The sequence below is a fragment of the Meles meles genome, chromosome 18 (assembly GCF_922984935.1).
Source record: "Meles meles chromosome 18, mMelMel3.1 paternal haplotype, whole genome shotgun sequence".
In the NCBI taxonomy this organism is placed as follows: domain Eukaryota; kingdom Metazoa; phylum Chordata; class Mammalia; order Carnivora; family Mustelidae; genus Meles; species Meles meles.
This window is the reverse complement of record NC_060083.1, coordinates 60,102,316-60,120,166: the sequence shown is the minus strand read 5'-3', so window position 1 is coordinate 60,120,166 and position 17,851 is coordinate 60,102,316. Positions and strand designations below refer to the sequence as shown.

General features: G+C 54.6%; 1 non-coding gene across 1 annotated transcript; it reads right to left on the bottom strand.

Moving 5' to 3' along the window:
- Positions 1–2,734: 2,734 nt before the first annotated feature.
- On the bottom strand, positions 2,735–2,920 carry LOC123930365. Its single transcript, XR_006816078.1, has one exon. It is a non-coding gene; the product is annotated as a small Cajal body-specific RNA 16 (non-coding RNA).
- Positions 2,921–17,851: the final 14,931 nt, after the last annotated feature.

Genomic DNA, 17,851 nt, shown 5'->3' with positions numbered 1-17,851 from the left:
AGGCCGGCTGCCGTCCCCCGGGGGGCCCTGCCTCCCCTCTACAGTGACGGGCTCTCAGACTACGGGTCTGTGACAAAGCCCACCAACGGCTTCCCTGGCAAGGTTTGAAGTTACGTTCTTGACTCTGCAGGCACTCGTGGGGCAGCCCCTCCCGGAGTTGAGCTGGACCAGAAGAGGGTTGGGCCAGAGGATGCTTGAGCAAGAGATTCACTAAGTACAGCAAAAACAGACACGAGCGAGGACCACAGGCAGGAACTCTGGGTCTGGCACTAGGTCTGAAGGTCGGGTAACCTTCCCAGACGACATAAAACACGTACAGGTCGTACCCTGTCACGTAAAGACAGCAGGAAACAGAGGAACCGCCACCAAGGTGGTTTTTCCTTTCCTCTCATCGACGCGTGAACATTCAAAGAGAGGAAGGCCGGGAGAATTCTCCGTGGAAGACAGCCCCTGCACGGAGCTCGAGACCCAAGTGAGGAAGCAGGGTGGGCAGCGCCCAGCAGCTACCGGCGACCAGTTCTGAGGCCAGCAGCCACTTTCTGGAAAATTCTATCCAAAGTGAAGTCTGCACAAGGTGAACACGACCCTAAACTACATTCGCCACCCCTTCCTCCTAGATATGGAGACAGGTCACCTCCCTCCACGTGCCCCCCCCCGCTTCTAGACAGCCCGTGCTCCTCCAGGATGAGCAGCGCCCCCAGCGCCCACACTTCCTACAGAGAAGTGCGAACAGCTCAGTCTCCTCAGCTGGGAACCGTGCCGCAGACTGTGCATCTCAGCAGCAGAGGTGACACGCTGCGCGCAACGTCGGTGGGGACCAAGACCATAAAGTGCATGAAAAAGTCTCCTTGGGGACGGACCCCTTTTATTCGTATCCATACAAAACACGGTCTTCAGCAGGTCGGCATTCACAAGCTACATGACTGAGTAAATGAAACCCAAGGAAGCCGGAAAGTTCCAAGCCCCCAACAATTACACTTCAGGTACGCGGAAGCAGGCAGGAAAGAAACCATTCACCCCGCACACAGATCTTCCCGTGAACTCACCTGCAAAGAAAGTACACTCCGTCAGTTTGCATTCTACCTTCGTTCAGTCTGTTAGTACCATAAAACACCCCCCGAGATCTTACCACCCAGAATACACCGCAGAGGGTGCCCTGCAGGGACCCCGCCTCTACGGGCCCCTCCTCCTTCCAGGTCTGCAGGCTCCATGCGGGCTGGCCACCTCCTCAGTCTGTCAGTGGAGGCAACCACAGGGATTTCCTACCGACGCTCTCCCTCTCCGGCTATCATCTGCACAGCACCTGGGGCCCGCCTCAGACACGGGCCTGCACAGAAGCCGCAGTGAAGCTGGGCTCTGACAACGCCCCGAAACGCCGCCCCAGCCTATGCCTTCCTACATTCTCTTCCCTGTCCCTAGCCACATGCTTCCCCAGACTGGCCCCGACTCACGAGCTGCCCACATCCTCAGGCACGTCCATCCCTCCTGCCCTTTGCCACGCGTCATCAGCAGGAAACAGCCTTTATGTCCCCACGGGGTCACATGCCATTATGTCCTATTGGCTATGTCCCTTCCTGTGGCTCCGCAGCACTCACCATGCCCACCTCTCTAGATTATAAGCGCCCCCGCCAAACCGCGACTGCTTTTCCTCCACCCCCAACCCCCTCCCCGGTCACAGACAGCATGCCGGGGCCACTGCAGGCACTCCTCCATCCGCGGGCTCACGACCAACCAGGAGGCCAAGGGACAGAGTCACTTCACGAGGAGCACAGTGCCTTCTAGCCAAGAGCACAAAGGCACTGGTAGGTGTGAGCTCATCAGAAGACGGGAAGGCTCTCTGGAAAGCAGAATCCCTCTCAGCCTTTACCCAGGAGGGGATGAGGTGCAGGAGACATGAGTCTCTCTGCGGCTCGATTCCAATAAGGGGCTCCTGCGTCCCCGATACCCGCTAGACCTGTGCTCTCCAACACGATGGCCAGTGGCCACATGGGGTTACATACATCTAAACTAAAATGAAAACCCTAGTCCCTGGGCAGCACCAGCCACACCGCCAAGTGTCCGACAGCCACACGTGGCTTGTGGCTGCTCTACGGGACAGGGCAGACCTAGACCACTTCCAACGCTGCAGAAGCTCCCCTGGACGGCACTGTTTTGTACCTACTGCTCTCGTGAGATTACAGACGTTAGCCCCTCATCCTCTTTAAAATCAGAAACGTTTACGACCCAGAATGGCCCCCGCATAATTTGGAAAGATTGAAATGCTCGTGTGAGCCACAGGCCCTGCGTGGTCTGGCCCCTTTCGACTTTTCAGCTTCGCCCCACACCATTCCCCTTGCTGTTGGGGTTACAATGGCCTTCTTCTGGGTCCAACACTGGCCGCCTTTGCGCTCGCTGGGCCTTTGCACGTGCGGCCGCCCCGGCCTTCCAGAGAACTCCTGCTCATCCTTCAGGGTCCGGCTCAGGAAGGCCGCCATCCGCTCCTTGCGATGTAGCTAACAGGACCGCGCTTTCCTTCGGGGTTCTGGCCTCAGCCTGAATACACCCTCTTCAGGGCCATCATTTGATCTCATCTCCCCAGCGGGGCTGAAGCACCCCGGGCACAAGGGCCGGGGCTGTCTCGTCCGTCTCTGCGCGCACGAACATTCAGAACGGCGCACGGCCGAGGTATCCATCGGTATGCACGAAGTCCACTCCGCTCCGCGGTGCCAACTCTAAGGCTTCCCCCCGGCGCGCGTCCTGTTTGCAGTATCATACATGATCACCAAACTGCTGCTAGAATGCTCACACCTGTTACTGCAAATTCAAACCCCGGTGGAACTGCCCCCGGGAATTTTCTCTAGGTCAGGCTCGGGCTGCCTGGTACAAGGCCGCACCCACAGCCGCGCGGGTTCAGCAACGCAGGAGCCTTTCCCCAGACCATCGGCCTCGAGATTCTCGGTCTCGGCGCGTAACCCACGCACCTGGACTCCCGCACCGAGCGCGGAGGGCTCGCCCCGCCCGCGGCCTGCCTGCGTCTCACCGCCGGGGGCTGGAAGTTCTCGTTTTCTGACGAACCCTGGGGAGAGAGAGTCGCCGGTTGTGCTCCAGGAACCGGAGGCTCACCCGCGGCCCACGCGCTCCGCAGACCCCCGCAGGGCCCCCGGCCCGGCCGTCCCGGCCGCAGCCCCGCCCCGGCCGTCCCGGCCGCAGCCCCGCCCCGGCGTCGGAGCCCGAGTTCGGCCCAAACCCCCTCCGCCTCCCCCGTCCGGGGCCCTGCAGCCCAAGCTGGGGCCGGTGGCGGCGGAGACCCCCGCGTCACCCCGCGGGTCGCCAGCCCCGCGCCCGCACTCCCTTCTCTTACCCACGAGGAAGCGCGCGCCTCCGCTCCCTGCACACCCCCTGCGCCGAAGCCGCGCCGCACACGCACTTCCGGCCGGAAGTGACGACGCACCATAGAGGCGGGGGCCAGAGAGTCGCCCCGGGCTTTGAAACTGGGTCCTCCACGGTCGTCTTAAAGGGGCTGAAGCCGGCGGGTCCTAGCCCGCGGCGATGGGGCCCGTTTTCGAGCTCGTCCAAGCTGTGACACGTATCGGTGCTTCGCTTCTGGTTAGGGCTGAATGACATCCCACGCTAAAAGACCGGGGTTTTAAGGTCACGTTCCGGTCAAGAGGACTGTGGAGGTGCCAAATGCCGCACTCGGGGCAAATGGTGACTTGCTCCAGTCGGCCAGAAGGCAAAAGCCGCCCGCCGTCTGCTTCCCTTCTGGCCTCTCCAGCAGGGATGGCCCGAGCAGCCCGGACAGGATCGCAGGCCTCCTGAGTCTCCGGACAGAGCGCGTGGTCTCGCGGGTACAGGTGACAGAAACCCGGCCCGAGTCGCACTAGAAAGTGCACTGATTCCTTCCTGTGCCCGGTGTCCCCGGGCGGGGCAGCTGTGGGGGCTCAAGAACCCCATCACGGGATGGGGTCGGGCCTCCGGAACTCTGGCTCCACCCCCGGCCCCGCCCCCTCCTCTCTGGTGCCGGGACGGTGGGGGTGAGGAGGGGCACAGAGGGGACAGTCATCTGCGTGTGAGGTCGGAGGACAGGGTGTAGTAGGTCTGGGATGAAAAGCACAATTGCTCGCGTGGCTGTACGTGCCCTAGTCCCGGGACCCCGGACGTGTCTCCTCACAGTGCAGAAGGGACCTTGCAGATGAGATGAAGCTAGGAACCCGGGATGGGGATATGGTTCCGGACTGTCCAGGTGGGCCCGATGTCATCACAAGGGTCCTTGTAAGACGGAAGCAGGAGAGTGAGAGAGAGAGGGGACATGACCCTGGAAGGGGCTGGACTTGAAGGTGGGGAAAGGGGACCATGAGCCTCTAGAAGCCGGAAAGAGCGAGGAAAGTCTTCTCCCTGGGAGCCTCCGGCAAGAATCAGCCCTGCAGGCACCTTGATTTGTCCCATTAGGCCACAAGGGAGTTTGCAAAACGTACTGTCTCTTAACTGCGTGCTCCTGTTGCTGGAGGGGAAGGGGAGGTGACTCTGGTCTCTGCCTCCTGGTGCTGCGCAGGGTGTTTGGAGGCGGGAGGATGAAAGGGCCAGGTGACAGCTGGTGCCCAGGAAGTGATGCTTTCAGAAATCACAGATGTGCTTCTCTGTGTCCTTCTTTTCAAAATGTCCCCTCCGAACCCTGGGCACATTTGTACCTGTAAGAGGAACTCTGCAAATTGGCTGTGATTCACTGATTTGCAGGACCCGCTGTCACTTTGATGTAGCGAATGAGCTCTTAGGGTAGTGGCTTGTCTTACAGGAGTCACGATGGAGGGAGAGGAGCAGTGCCCAGGCTTGGAGTGCTGCCTAGTAGTTCAGAGTGACTCCCACAGCTCATCTTAATGAGGACTCTTCAACGCTCTTCAGTCTGGGGGCTCAGAGAGGCCCAGGAGGACCTGACTAAGCCCTGTCACCACTCTGAATGGCTCTCAGTATCCTTGCTCAGAGGCCAAGGGATGGCAGCAAGCCCGGGGTTCAGCAGACAAGAGCTGCCTTCCGTACCCATCTTAGGAGACTTCCCTTTGGGGCCCAGGGACTCCTGGGTACTGTTCGCCTTTGAACCTGATGCCCCCCAGCACACCCCCTTTTTTTTTAAGATTTTATTTATTTATTTGACAGACAGAAATTACAAGTAGGCAGAGAGGCAGGCAGAGAGAGAGAGGAGGAAGCAGGCTCCCTGCTGAGCAGAGAGCCTGATGTGGCGGCGCTCCACCCCAGGACTCTGGGATCATGGCCTGAGCCGAAGGCAGAGGCTTTAACCCACTGAGCCACCCAGGCTCCCCAGCACACCCCCTTTCTGAGGAGTGGGGCACCCTGCCCCGGATTTGCAGCTCTCCCAGGGCTGAAAACATGTTCTGGAGGCTGAGAGCAGATTTGCTCATTCTGCCCTCCGTGAAAGCAGCCAGTGGGAGCTGGGCTCCCTCATGTGCCCAGATTTATGCCCTTGCCAAGCAGATATGGGCAGCCCCACAGCCCACCCATCTTGGGGTACATGCTTTCCTGCAGCAGCTGCTGCATTAGTTTTAAACCTATTTATTTAGCCGGGCACTCAAAGGGCTTCTGATTACTGCCGCTCTGCGGGGCTGCCGGAACCAATTTCCTGAGGGTGATGGATTTCTTCTCATTTGCTGCTCTCAAGCTGTGGGTTCCTTCTGGGTGTTGGAGGAAAACATTTTCGAAAGATGCCATCTTCACGGACCATCCCCCAGGGTGGGGTTGCAAGGGGATTGTCCTGGGATGCCGCCACCTGGCGCTTTCTGCACAAAAGTAGGCAAGTTTCAGGACCCCTCACCTCCCCCATCCACCCCCCCCCCCCTGCACCAAGCACTGTGGAAGCCAGGCTGGGCCTGGGCGGGGAGCGGAGAGCAGGGATGGGGCAGAGCTGGGAGGAGGGAGGGAAGGGTTGGGGCCCAGGGGTAAGTGGAGAGTGGGGTGGTGCGAGCCGGCCTTCTGCTCCTGCTTGTTTGTCTTCCGGGCGGTGGTTCTTTGGAAGTACAGCAGAATTCCCTAAGAGCTTTAAGGAGCCTGGCACCAGGGACCACCCCCCCCCAAATACTGATTTTGTGGGTCTGGGGTGTGGCCTGGGAATCAGAATGTTTAAGAGCTTCCTGTTCACAGGGCTGTCTGGGGGGTTCCATTGGTTAAGCATTTGCCTTGGGCTCAGGTCATGACCAGGGGTCCTGGGATCGAGCCTGGCCCGGGCTCCCTGCTCTGTGGGGAGTCTGCTCCTCCCTCTCCCTCTGCCTGCCATTGGTGCTCTCTCTCTATCAAATACATAAAATCTTAAAGACATAAAAAGTGAAAGCTCGGGGCGCCTGGGTGGCTCAGTGGGTTAAAGCCTCTGCTTTGGGCTCGGGTCATGATCTCAGGGTCCTGGGTTCGAGCCCCGCATCGGGCTCTCCGCTCAGTGGGGAGCCTGCTTCCTCCTGCCTCTCTGCCTGCTTGTGATCTCTCTCTCTGTCAAATAAATAAATAAAATCTTAAAAAAAAAAAAAAAGTGAAAGCTCCCGGGTTGTAGTTTGCTAGATTGAGATCCTCTAAGATAGTTTCGCAGGTGTGAACAGACCCAAGAAGTCCCCTGCCAAGAGGGGTCGTCCCCTTGGAAACGGGCAGAGGGATGCAAGTAGGAGTATGCTTTCAGTGGGGTGTGGGCGCAGCCCCCTCCCCAGGGCCCACCTGGCTCTGGGGGAGCATGTACGGGAGGCTATTTCACACCTTGGAATAGGGGGGAAGTAAAGTCGTAGGAAATGGAGATACTTTTTGTTCATAACAATGCAAATGCATTTTGTCCCACAGAGTTACAACTGGTGTCTGTCCTCGGGAGAAGATGCCATCAAACCTTCTATGTTAGCGCCCCCTAGGACACTGAGCGTTGTGGCTCCAGTCAGCAAAGCCGTCCCAGCATTCCTGATTGCCTGCATACATGGCCGATTTTCACATTCTCTTTTCAACTGCTCTTAACATCTTAGTGGTTTCTTCATTAATTAACACGTTGGAAAAATTACTTCTGCATACTTCATTTTAGATGGGATACTCTTGTTTTTAACTTGGTTGGGAAATTATAATTTAGCCCCCCTCAGAGATCGTGGGGTGCCCCCTTCCTCTCGGGCACCTTACCCGCCCCCCCACTATGGCTCCATCCTATTACATGATCTGTCTCCACCTGCTTGTTTCCCTGAATGCATCCAGCCCACGAGGGCCTGCATTTCGTCCTGCTGGTGAGATCCTATGATATTTGCGTGCCCTGCACCTGGCACGGGTCAAGTGCACTCAGGATGTTCAGTACAAGGTTGAACAGAAGTGGGACCATCGTCTTACCGAGGGTTTTTTTTTTTTTTTTAGGTTTTTGTAAAAGTAATTTCTACACCCAACACGGGGCTCAAACTCAAAACCCCAAGATGATCAGAGTGTGCCCTACCATAGAGAGAGCCAGGTGCCCCTTCCCTAGGGCTTTATCGAAACTGTTCCTAAAATGTCACCATCATGTATATTAATGGTAGGCTTTTGATGAATCCTGTTAATCAGGTAGGAAGGTTACTTTTTTTTTTTTTTTTTTTTAGATTTTATCTATTTATTTGAGAGAGAGAGAGAGAAAGAGAGCATAAGGGGGGAGGGGCAGAGGGAGAGGCAGAGGCAGGACCACCCCATAGCCCACCCCTGCTGAGCAGGAAGCCCACTCCCACGGCAGTGTTCCATCCCAGGACCTGGGGATCATGACCTGATCCCAAGTCAGATGCTTAACCTGTCAGAATCACCCAAGTGCCCTGGAAAGTTACTTTTTAATTCTAGTTTGTTAGAGTGTTTTAAAGTCAAGAGTGACCATGGTGGCGCCTGGGCGGCTCAGTCAGTTAAGCGTCTTCCTTCTGCTCAGGTCATGATTGCTGGGTCCTGGGATCAAGTCCCGCATCGGGCTCCCTGCTCCGTGGGGAGCCTGCCTCTCCCTCTCCCACTCCCCCTGTTTGTGTTCCCTCTCTCTCTCGATGTGTCTCTCTCTGTCAAATAAATAAAATCTTAAAAAAAAAAAAAGTGACTATGATTTGAATTGGGTGTTTTTTTCTGGGACTATTAAGATGGTCACAGAGTTGTTCTCTTTTAACCTGAAGGACACTAAGAGAGTTTGCGATCTTACTATTTTTACATACCTGGAATAAAACACAACCAATTTTGTTTGAGTCGGCAAAGTTAAAAATTTACTGTTACTTAATTTCCGTATCTCCCATGTATCTTCCGAAGGAGGAAGAGGTCTTTACTTTTCCTTCTCCGGATGGCCTTTGTCAGGTTTTGGCTTTAGATAAGATTGGGTGGTGTGGCTCCCATTCCCCTTCTTCTTCTGAAACAAGTATAGTATTTGTTCATTTTATTTCAAAAGTAAGCTCCATGCCCAACGTGGAACCCCAGACTCACAGGCTCACGTTCCACCAGCGGAGCCAGCCAGATGCTCCTGGAACAAGTGTTTTCTTCCCGGTGTTTGAGAAGTGGGAAGTATTCATGAGAAACATGAATACTGATTCAATTTCTTTAATGTTCATTGTTTCATTCAAGTTTTCCTTCCTTAAGTCAGTTTTGGTAATTTACATTTCCTTAGAAAATTCTCCGTTTCATCTACATTTTCAAACGTGTTGACATAGAGTTGCTCACAACATTCATATATAATTTTAAAAATCTACAAAATCTGGAGTTAGTTCCCCCTTTCTATTCCTGATACTGTTTGTCTTTTTTCTTGCTTCAGTTGGCTACAGTTTTCTTTTTTTTTTCTTTTAAGATTTTATTTATTAATTTGCGAGAGGGAGAGAGCGTGTGCTTGGGCATGCACATGGCGGGGGGTGGTGTGGGACAAAAGCAGAGGGAGAAGCAGACTCCCCGCAAGCAGGGAGCCTTATGTGGGGCTCAATCCCAGGACCCCAGGATCATGACCTGAGCCACCCAGGAGCTCCTGAGATACCAGTTTTGAAGCAAAGAAAGTTTTGTTATTGGAAGGATAGCTGGATGGACCAGAAGGTGGGGGATTGTTCCCAAAGCTGCCTTGCTCGTCTTGCTGAGTCTAGGACAGCTTATATACAGAAGAGGTGGGTAAGGGGGCTCTTGAAAGCTTGAGGGAGGAGGTTCTAGACACTCTTCTGGACAACGAGGCCCTATTTGGGACCTGGTATGAGCAAATACGTCAAGACGAATATGACCTTCTGGTCCCCCATTAGGTTTCTACAACCCGTGGGTAAACAGAGAGTAAGGGTAAAAAGACAAAGTTAATGATTGACCATGCATGAGGTTAACAGGTGCATAAAACATAATTAAGTAGGGACCAAAACAGAACGTGGGGCTGAGTTAATAATGCAACTAATACGACTATAGTCCCGCTTACGTTCTCAAGACATGTCTAGGAGCCAAGCGTCTGGCCCCAGGGATAGATGGATAATAGCACCAGAGCAGTTAAGCGTTCAAGGTAGAATCCAAGTGGTCCGTGCGTCTTCATGTCAATGTCCTCAGCTCTGCTGCATATTTCAAAATGTTCATAACAAACGTAGGGGGAAAAGGGTAGGAAATAGCTAGGGGAGAGCCCCCTGGGTGTGGGTCCCCCCAGGCTCACTCCTGCCCAGTGTGGCTCATCATGGTAGTAAATGGAGCGGGACAAACTCAGAGGGTTGGTTCGACAGATGCTGATCTTGACCTGTAGTGAGTCAGAGCTGCCGGGAGCTCACAGTTGGGAGGCTTTTAATCTTGCAAAACAATTTTGCAGTGACATAAATTGTCTCAATTATGTCCACTTCGAGGGAAAGTGTTTTAACCTCATGTTTTAGGAGGCTGGGTCATAAATGAGAAACACTGGTCTGGACTCCGGCAAATCCAATTTTCAACACTGGGTTCTATGACCCGTGAGCTGGGCTGCCTGGGGCCAGTGACTGAACCTTTCTGTTTCAGTCCGTTCCCCCATGTGTCGTGTGGCATAGCTACGTCTCCCTCACGCGTAGGGTTAACGGGAACCCGGGCTTGAAAACCTGCTATGCCTGGCACGGATGAGTTCCCAGCAAGGGGTAGTTTTTGTTCCTCTCCGTATGGAAGTATTTGATCGTATTCGATTGTATCCGGACTACGACTCAGAAGGACAGCAGATGTCGGGATTTGAGCCCCGAAGACATCTCGTCAAGTCCAGCATTTCTGGCATGTGCTGTTCGCGGGTCCTCTCCGTCCAGCCCTTCTCAGCATCTTTGATTTTCCCTGGAGCTCGACAAGAAAATCGGCTCTGTCTCCCGGTGTTCCACAACATGTCAGCGTCGCGCTGTGATTTCCCACATGTCTTTTCTCCCGGCGTCTTTCTTTCAAAACAGCAGCTACGGGAGCAAGGAGCATGTACGCGTTTTATAAATTCTTGCTGCCTCCTGTCCATGGCTTGGCGAGCTTCCGATTCCGTGATGACACCGAGAATGAGCCCGCGGCGATGTCCACGCCCATTCATCGCCCTCTCCTGTGCAGACCCCAGCACCCCCGCTCCGCACGGCCAAGGCTTCCCGGCTCCGACTTCCACCCACGTGCACCCGGCCTCGTCTCTCACAGCAGCAGGCTCCGGAGGGGTCTGCTCCTTCCTGCTTCAGTGAGAAATCGGCAGTGGCGTGGGGGAGGTGGATCGTAGAGTTCCCTTCCCCCTCCTTTCCCCTCCGGTGTGTAAGGGCTTCCAGACACACACGACCTGTTTCTAGTCTGACTCTGCAAGGAGTTTGTTCGGAAGGATGCCTGGCTGGGGAAGGGAAAGGAGTGGTCTTTGGGATTTTTCGGCTTCCCAGGGGCCGCTATTCAGTTACCCATGATGGAATTCCTAAGGAATGGAGTGATCTGGCCAGCTCTGGCCCCAGGCTTTCCAGGGGCTTTCGAAGTAATTCTGCTAGTCCCCAAGAACTGATTCGTTGTGTGGCTCCTTGAGATGGTGCCCATCAGTGCTCAGGAAAAACCCTTGTGGCTGGAGAGCAATGGGAAGACCGTCCTGCCTTCTTCCCCTCCACCCCCATCGAAGGCTTTTCCACTCTTTCTTGTCTTTACTGCACCTACGACAGTTTGCCCAGAGTAGAGCTCAGTGAGGCAGGAGGACAAACACAGACTCTTGACTCAGAGGGCCCCGAGTTCGAATCCAGGGTCCCCCCCACCTGTGGTCGATGAATGAGATCTTGGCTTCCCACTCTCCACGCACTCCCTGTATCAGATTCAGACCCTGCTGCCCTTGGACGTGTGAGTTTGGAGTCCCGCCTGCTGGAATGGGCAGCGCAGGTGGCTGTGGGGGAAGGGACTCTGTGGCCCGGTGAGGCCTTCAGCTTGTCGTGTGTTTCTGATGTAGGAGATAAGGTAGACGGAAATATAGAGAAATGAGTGTCCTTAGAAAATGAGTGCCCATTGACAACTACCCGAGGCAGGCAGAGTATAACGTTCCTCCAGGAAACTCCCACCTGTTTTAATTTTATTTATTTATTTTTTAAAGATTTTATTTATTTATTTGACAAAGAGACAGAGAGCACAAGCAGGGGGAACTACAGGGAGAGGGAGAAGCGGACTCCCCGGGGTGCGGCGAGCCCGATGTGGGGCTGGATCCCAGAACCCTGAGCCGAAGCCGGAAGCTTACCCTAGTGAACCACCCAGGTGCCCCCCGCCCTCCGCCAAGTGTTTTCATATCCGTGCCTTGCTAGAGGGAAAAACAACCTTAGCTTGGCAGTAGCCAGGCCTCCGGGGTCCTGGGAGTCTTGTTTAGCAGATCAAAGTCCGTTTGAAACTTTGCTTTGTCTTGATGTCCCCCAACCCCAAAGTCCCGGGGCAGCACGCGGCAGGCAGCCCTTTCTGCCCACAGATCCTATCCACTGGCTTATATAAAAATCACCTTTTTTGGTACCAAAGACATCACAAGAATTCTTTCCGGGCCCTCGGCTCTGGACCTCACCAACGTTCCAAAACATCATCTCTGCTGTACTTCCTCTGCCCACCCCAAGACGGACGTGCCCTGGCTCCTGCAGGCCCCAGACGGGTGCAGACGGAGCCCCCCACCACGACAACCAGCCTGCAGCCCAGAAACGGCCCTCTCCAACCCAGAGAACTGCGAGTGAGAAAAATCAATGTTGGCAGGGTTTGGCTAACTTCTTCTTTAAAGGACCGGCTACTAATTATTTTAGACTGTGAAGGCCAGATGGTCTCTGTTGCAACCCCTCAGTCCGCAGGTGTAGGGCGTAGCAGCCACAGACAATCCGTACACAAATGAAGGAAACGTTTTATTTATGGACATCGACATTTGGGATATCCACAGATCTCTCATGTCACAAAATAGTCCTCTTGCAAATTTTTTTTTGACCACTTAAAAATATAAAAACCCCTCTTAGCTTGTGGGTCTCAGGGAAATTGGTTTTGGGCTGGATCTGGCCCTCTCTTGCCATCCTTTGCCTCTCCGACCCCCTGCCCCCAGCAAGTCATTGAGATCCATAAGATTTCTTTGATACACAGGGAAACTGATTAACACACCATCCTAACGATGCGATCTTGGACAGAACACTCTTCCCAAATCCCAACTTTTTCATCGTAAGATGGAGACTGAAGTAGACTATTTCTCTCAGAGTAAAGGAAATAATGTATGGGAATTGCTTCGTTATAAGTGTTTAATCTACTGTGATTTTATTCTGTGTTCCAGTGGTTTGGGGTGGGGAGGGCGCCAAGTGAAGGAGGGTTTCCACCCCCAGCAAACCACACAGTGGGACTCCCGGGGCTAACTCTCGGCATGGAGGGTCTGTGAGGAGAGGGATGGGGGCCAGGCTCCTAGCTGGGGGCTTGCTGAGCTCCAGTCTTCCTTGTTCTGCTCTGAGGACAGGCCAGGGTGTGGAGAAGGCGTCCCCGGGAGGGCCCAGCTGGCGTCCCCTGGAGCAGTATGCAGGCAAACGTACGTACTGCTGTCCGCTTCCCGCCACTCCGGCTGGAGCAGCTGGTGATACTGGGCAAGTAGGTAATGGGCTGCCGCTGCCCGGAAAGAAAGGATGGGGGTCCCCCAGCCCACATCTTCCCGGGACTTAGGACGCGCTATAGAGCTTCTCACTGATTCGTCTGGTTTTTGTGAATGACCCTGACACTGAGGACAGGCAGCAATCGTGAACTGCCTGGGGACGCCCCACAAAGGGCTAGGGGCCCAGACCGTTGGCATGGCCTGGGGGACATGGGCATCGTTTTGGAGGGTGTTCTCAGCCATGGAGATGTCCAGCAGGAGTCTGAATGTCCCCCCAGGGAGGTGGACGGGTAAGGGACCTGCCATCTCCATGGAGACCACCTTGCGGGGCTGGCGCTCCCTGGGGGGGCGCATGGAACCAGACCAAGTCAGAGAGAGCCAGGTGGCTATGCTGGGGTGGGGGATGGGACCCAGGGTTCAGAACTGGACTGAGGCTGTGGTTTGAGACAAGAGGGAGTTGCTAGTAACTGTGAGGGAGCGGGAAGCGGTGAGACCTGCCTGAAATGTCAACAGGAGATGGAAAGCAGAATTTAACAGGGTACGGCTGATGGTATTAATCAGAGAACACATAAAACCATTTTGTGTTTTTATGTTTATTCCCCGAGGCTGCTCCATAAACCAGGTACGCTTCTGACTGCCATCCTCACGGCTCCTCTCCACCCCGTCTCCCCACTCCCCGCCAGTGGGGAAATGTTGCACAGGGTTTCAGCCTCTTGCTGGAGGAGGGAAAGAGAGGGAGAGACGGGAGCGAGAAGCACAGGGCGGGTGGCTATTGGCCAGGACACCCTTGGGCCCAGCACAAGCTACTTATTTCCATCTCCCCTGAGCTGGTGAGTGCGGTTCCCTGACCGCCAACGGGATTTTACTCCAGGTTATGACCTACGTGAGTGATAGAAACGTGGAAACCCAGCTCAAAAGACAGTTCACACTTCTGAGCCAAAATGAGCCAAACGTTTGCTTTCTTTCTGGGTCCCTTTCCCTGCTTGTTTCCTTAAAAATTCCCTTGCATGCCCTGAGACCCTGTTTCAACTATGCCCTTCCACCGAGCAGTTGCGACTTTGGAAGGGAGGCACAACCCCTAGCTCACGGACTTGAGCCCCACCCCAACCTGCCTGAAATGCAAATTTAGTTACAAAACATAAAGGTGTGTTATTGTATTCCTAGGTTTGTTGGCTTGGGTTTATGCCCTATACACTTGGAAGGCTTTCACAACTTCTAGAACCCAGAAGCATCCGAATCGGTACTCCTCTCAAACTCGATGGTTTCCTTTTCCTCATCGAGTTTGATGATTCCAGTGGGTATCATTCCGAGTGGAAGGATGGAGGCAAGAGGCAAGATTCTGAGACAAATCTGTGTTCCCCAGAATCACCTAATGCGGCGGGCTTCCCGTCGCACCGACAGCTACCGTATGCGCGGCTGACACGCCCCCGGGGAGCCCGTGCAGGGCTAAGCAGACTCGACACGTGCAGGACAGAGTACGCGGGAGGGCAGCATCCTCCAAGGCCAGTGGCAGGAAGAGAAGAGCAGGTGTAAAGACGTGAACCAAAGGGCACTGCCAAGCCTAGGAAGTGGCAGCAGGAAGGAGAGCCCTCGCGATGACGGAGGGGCTGGAGAGCTAAGGGAAGAAGGGACAAGGTTCGTGGAGTCGGCAGAGGACACGCAGGACAGCCTGCCGGTTGGAACTGCTTCTGCTGCAGCCAGGATCAGCGTTCGGGGGGTGGCTTGTTGTAGAAGCAGGAGCACGGGCTTTAGGGTCTGACATTCTGCCTGCGGCTCAGTCTAGCTGCGTCACCTTGACCGGTTAACTACCCTCCCGCAAAAGCCCTCATTTCCTCCTCCACGAGCTGGAAACGATGCCTGTCCCTGGGCTTGTTCTAAGGATGAGATGAGAATTCTGTGAGCTCGCAGGACGGTGCCCTGTGCCAGGGAGAGGCCAAGGCACTAGCTTAGCTCATTTCTCTCCCCCCCCCCTTTCTTTCTTTCTTTTTTTTTTTTAAAAGATTTTATTTATTTGTTTGACAGGCAGAGATCACAAGTAGGCAGAGAAACAGGCAGAGAGAGAGGGGGAAGCAGGCTCCCTGCTGAGCAGAGAGCCCGATGCGGGGCTTGATCCCAGGACCCCGAGATCATGACCTGAGCCTGAGGCAGACGCTTTAACCCACTGAGCCACCCAGGAGCCCCCTACCCCCATTTCTTTTGAATTCCACGAGAGAGAAGCTGTAGCCGGAAACCCAAGGATACATTATTTGTTCAGGTAAAAAGGTTAAAAGTCCTTGTCGGTGGGTTGCTTTGGAGGCCAGAGATGGTGCGGCAAGAGTGTGGGTGTGGGCGTTGTAAAGCAGGAATTCCCTACCACGCCCACCCTGGAGGGGAACGGAGCCCCAAAGGGGCTGTGCCCTTCCCAGGGTGCCACGTCCAGCCCATGTGCATCTGTTTGCTTGGAGGAAGGAACGATGGGGTCAGGACCGTGGGGACTTTGGGAACCAACGTGGCACCAGCTGGTTGGAGCAAAATAATTTCCACGTGGACCCATCTCCTGTAAAACAGACACACCGGGGGGCCCCCCTGGCTAGCTCAGTCCATGGAGCATGTGACTGCTGACCTTGGGGTCCTGAGTTCGAGCCCTACATTGGGTGCAGAGATTACTAAAAATAAATTAAAATGTAATAAAGTAAAATAAAATATGAGGTTCCTGGGTGACTCAGTTGGGTGTCTGACTCTTGGTTTCTGCTCAGGTCATGGTCTTGGGGTCATGAGAGCGAGTCCCGTGTCCAGCTCTGTGCTCGGCTCGGAGTCTGCTTGAAATTCTCTCTCTCTCTCTCCCTCTGACCTCTGCCCATCTCCCCACTCAAATGAATAAGTAAATCTTTAAAATAAAATAAAATAAAACAAAAATGAAATAAAACAAGACACACCAGCAAAGCTGATTTCTAAAGGGTTATGAGTGAGCCAGGTTTTCTGGAACGCCTCCTCAGCTCTCGAAAGTGTCACTCGCTGTCAGCTGGAGTCTGAATCACCTAGAGCAGCTATGAATGGCCCGGAGGTGTCAAAGACCCAGATCTTGAGATCATCCCCGAAAGCTGCAAGGACATCAGTCGCCTCTCCTTCCATGTTTCGTGGTCACAGCCAGAGAGACAGAGACAGAGAGAGACAGAGAGGAGGAAAGGGGAGACAGACAGATGGCGGGGGGGAGGGGGAGGGAGAGAGGGAGTGTGCACGCTCAGGAAGGATTCTCGAGTAACAAAATACCAATCTTTGCCTTTCTGCGGGTTCCCATTTCTCAGGCTGCCACGGATGTCAGTGCAGAAACGGTCATCCTGTGTGCCCAGCGCCAGCCTGAGTATGGTCACCCGTCACCGCTTTCTGTTGACCAGCTTTCTGCCGTACGCTGTCCTTGAGTCACCGTTGGAGGGAGCGGCGTGTTTAAACCCACGCCTGCGTATGGGATCGCTCTCCTTCCTGCTGGAAACGCTCCTGCAGACAGAAGGCAGTGGGACCAGGGAGAGGAGAGTAAGTCCCAACACGTTCCCTCCGCCTAAGTGCCCTGACGGAGTGTTCCTGGAGTGATGACGCCGGGCGATCCTGTGACGCGGGGGGACCTTGGTACCACCTGCTGGAGGCAGAGGGAGGAGATGTAGCCACAGAGACCGCCGGTGCTGCCGAGGCTCGGCCGTGGCCTTGTGGACACAGTTCTAATCCACTGGCCACGCCTTGCCAATGGGTCACCAAGCATCAGAACAAGCCCAGGGACAGTGGTCTACAAACATTTACTACTAGAAATGTTTATTCTGCTGTCTGTTCACCCCATAGAGCTTGGGTTCCATGAGCATGGAGGAATCTGTTTTCAATTATTATATACTCAGTAATTAGAGCAGGGCACAGAGTGGTACTGAAGATATTTGGGGAATGAATGAAGGAAAGAATCAGCAGGGAAGAAAGTGAATGCTCCTGAAGGTCTCACAAGACGCTGTTACTCCCCACCTTTCCTGCATAGATGCCAGAGTTTGAGACCCACGTGCCCAGGGATCGTGGCCCATTTGGACACGTTCCTTCATCAGCTCCGATGGCGTGGGTGGTCTCTGAGGTCTCTGGGACTCAGACTGTCCTGAGGCTGCCTGCCTCCTCCATCCCCCCCTCAAATTGTTCGGGAAATCTCCTTTATCCCATTGTTGGGGGCAGAGATGAAAAAGGACAGGGGAAGTTTAGCCTCCAGGTCCTCTGATTTCCTTAACGGGTTCAAAGGGAAAGGTGCTGCTCCAGCGGAGTGCTAAGGCTGGCTTGCAGTCCCACTGGTGAAGGAAAACACAAAAGCAGCCCTTGGCGTTGAGACAGTCTGCAGGGCCTGAGGAGGGCGTGGGGACATGCTTACGGATAAAGTATGCTTGGGGCAGCCGCCACTTCCCCGCCCCTTGGACCCTCGGCTTTTGGGGGGGAGCTTGGGGATAGGGTGGCAGTCCCCTGCCTCCCACCCGCTCCCTCGCCCAACCGCGTAGGTCCCCCGTGCCAGCTCTGCACAGTGCCTGTGACAGCGTGTCCCAGAGCCCCCGGGCCGGCCGAGAGCGGGATTTATCAGCACAAAACACTCCAGCCGCTGGTGGGTTTTATGGGATTCCCAAACCATAGCAAGTGGAAGAATGCTTTTCCCCCATGCTTCCCTCAGAAAAGAGAGAGAGAAAATGAGGTTGGGAGAGATGAAAGACTTTTTTTTTTCCTTCCAAAAATTGGAACCTCGCTTCAGATGAAAATAATACGTCTTGAAGGCGGTGATAAGGTAGAGGTGAAAATCGCCCTGCCTGTGTTGAAGACAGCGCCTCCGGTCATCTCCCGGCACCCACCGTCAAGTGGGGACCGTGTTCCCTGCTGATTGAGAAAACCCCGAGT